The sequence below is a fragment of the Schistocerca americana genome, chromosome 7 (genome assembly GCF_021461395.2).
Source record: "Schistocerca americana isolate TAMUIC-IGC-003095 chromosome 7, iqSchAmer2.1, whole genome shotgun sequence".
NCBI lineage: Eukaryota > Metazoa > Arthropoda > Insecta > Orthoptera > Acrididae > Schistocerca > Schistocerca americana.
Window position 1 is genome coordinate 274,984,511 of NC_060125.1, and position 3,230 is coordinate 274,987,740.

General features: G+C 41.7%; 1 non-coding gene across 1 annotated transcript; it reads left to right on the top strand.

Annotated features, from left to right (window-relative positions):
• The first annotated feature begins 931 nt into the window (after positions 1 to 931).
• Trnat-ugu lies at positions 932 to 1,005 on the top strand. Its single transcript has one exon. It is a non-coding gene; the product is annotated as a tRNA-Thr (tRNA).
• Positions 1,006 to 3,230: the final 2,225 nt, after the last annotated feature.

A 3,230-nucleotide genomic window follows, 5' to 3' on the forward strand; every position in this document is an offset into this window, starting at 1 on the left:
CTAACGAAAAATAGAGAGGAAGCCAAACTTGCATTGGAAAAACTACATGAAATCTCACAGAAAACTGGGCTACAAATCTCCTACGATAAAACACAGTATATGGAAAGCAAACCTGTAGATAATCTCCCCATTACTACCCAATACGGGAAAGTGACCAAGTTGCCCACTTCAGATATCTGGGAGAGATAATCCAACCATCAGGACTGAACTCAATAGCCAATAGAGATAGAATCTCCAGATTACAAAAAGCATATAAGCTCACTTGGTGTCACTATAATAAGAAATCTATTTCTGTCAATGCGAAACTAAGGCATTACAACACGATAGTCCTACCAGAAGCACTTTATGCTGCAGAATTTAAAGTGATTCATGGTCTTACGAAGATCAGAGAGATTGAAAAGCAGGAAAGGAAAATTGTGAGTAAATGGACCAGTGTTTAGGGAAAGAATTTGGATGAAGAGGCCAATACAGAGATTTACCAAGTCACAGAAACAATAACAGACGCTGGAATAAATGATGACTAACTGAAACCCTCAGCTGCCGACAGGTGTTGTTGACATACCTCGATGTGGACAGTTGAAAATGTGTGCCCCGACGGGACTCGAACCCGGGATCTCCTGCTCACATGGCAGACGCTCTATCCATCTGAGCCATCGAGGACACAGATGAAGAGCGCGACTGCAGGGACTTATCCTTTGCACGCTTCCCGTGAGACTCAAATTCCCAACTGTCCACAATTCTACACATGTAATGTACCTTATAGACATTTGCCCATCCACTCATTACTCGCGCACGCTTTGGCGATTCCCGTAAGAGTTTGGGCAACCTGTGCGCATTCGCATAGACGAAGGTCAATGGCTGGGTAGCCATTAACTATATATATGGGAAGCGTGCAAGGGATAAGTCCCTGCAGTCGCTCTGTTCATCTGTGGCCTCGGTGGCTCAGATGGATAGAGCGTCTGCCATGTAAGCAGGAGATCTCGGGTTCGAGTCCCGGTCGGGGCAGACATTTGCAACTGTCCACATCGAGGTATATCAACAACACCCGTCGGCAGCTGAGGGGTTCAGTTAGTCATCATTTATTCCAAGGAAAAACTGCATGGTCATCAACAGTATTCTGTTCTTTCGAGAACAGTTACTGTTTCACAAATAACAGACACCATTAGAAAGAGAAGGATGAAATTTTATGGACATATCAGCAGGATGAATAAAAGCAGGCTCACAAGGCAAATCTTTGAGATAGTAAACAAGAACAAAAACAAGACAAAGTTGATCACTGAATCAAAACAAAACATTAAAGAACTGGGGATCACACAAGACAACATAAACAATAGAGAACAGTTTAGAAACATCATAAAGAAACACACACTTAAGAACATACGGAAAACAGAACGGGAAAAAGATGGTCGGAAGAACGCAAGAGAGAACACAGTGAGCGTATTAAGAGAATTGGGGAAGAACGAAGAAAGAAGAAGAAATCATGACTACTTAAGTTCAATCGTTCTCTTAAAAGAGAATAATCGAAAATAATAATAATATACGGATTCCATATCGGCATTACTTTAGATTTCGAAACGTCGAATAGAGTGGCCAAATGTCATTTTTGTGGACGTGTCATTTCAAAATGTATTATTGGAAGATGACCTTCAATGGCCATTAGCTGGACTCGCACCAAAGTCTGAGAAGCACCTGCGAGACAGCGTCAGCCTCTGCTGAGGATTCTTAGTGAGTGTCTTCTGCGGGGAAAACCGCGTTCTCTCACGGCCGGCGACACGGCTCGCAAACAACTACAAAAGGCCAGGGAGCCGGCTACCAGGCGATTATCTGCTGTTTGTTTACTGTTGTCGTCAAAGCTTCCGGTCTGGAAATCCCTGCGTGCACCTTTGTGGCCTCATTATGTACCGTCCTCAGAAGCCGTCAGTCAAACACGACTTCAACAACTTCCTGTGAACTGAAGATACTTCGCCAGCAATTAACAGGTTGAGGGAAACCGTGGCTAAGCAGCGAAATACAGGCGACTTTTAGCGACAATGCATGCTGAAGAAAAAAATAACATCCTGTAATGAAAATTATTAATTAAACTGCGGTCTAACTCCGCTTTCACACTGCGACTTAAACATTGTTTGCAAGTACTGCCCAATACGCACACTTCGTTATTGCTAATATAGGTATCGATACTAAGGATTTGATAATTTCATTTGCGTACTGTATGTGTGTGTCGTTTTTGGAATTTGTAATGGTATGATGGGAGGTAAGCTTTCAGCACTAGTTCAGTGAGTATTAAAATGTATGAACTATTTCTGTAGTACACAGGAAACACCAGTGGTAAAAACTACGTATTATGCGCTATCTGTAATGGACACAACAGATTTGAGGAACATTAACCAGCAACACCCATTAACTAAAGTGGTTCAGATATTCCAATGTACGGGTTATATTAAAAAAGTAACGATTTTTTTATTTTGCGTCCATAAAACAGTTGTCCCCATTCAAAATAATCCCCATTAGACTTACAATTTTTCTAACACTTAAGGGAAAACAGCGATCTTGTAATCTATATACAATTAGTGAAAAAACAGTATTGATCGCGATGGTAATTTTTATTAAAATGACCGGTTTCGGCCTAGGCTTAGGTCATCTTCAGACATCACCATCAGCTGAAGTTGACCATGGGTAGAACAGTCAGTTGACCTCAGACCCTGTAACTGATTACAACGACTGAGGTCAACTGGCTGTTATACACATCGTCAACTTTAGCTGATGGTGCTGTCTGAAGCTGGCCTAAGCCTAGGCCGAAACCGGTCATTTTAATAAAATAACGATCGCGATCAAGACTGTTTTTCAGTGATTCTATATTACACTTAATCCAGCGCCCGATACATCTGGAACTCGATCTTTGAGATAGTTTTGGCTCTCTCAGCGATGCATTTTTAATCTCATTTTTGCTTGCAAAACTACAGTTTTTTAAAATTTTCTTTATTTTTAGGGAGGGAATAATGCCATATGAAGGCTGGAGCGATATTGTAGTATTGTTTCTCAATAATTCACGGAGACGCAACGACGTTCGAACAGGTGTGTTACCGTGGTACAGAAGCCATGAACTGTTTCGCCACAAATCTGGGCGTTCTTTTTGGGATTTCTTCATGCATACTGTACTGGACTTGCGCTCAGTACATTGTGCTTATAATTAAATTTTCGCGACTAGAGAGGGTCCGCATGAAAAGCGAGTG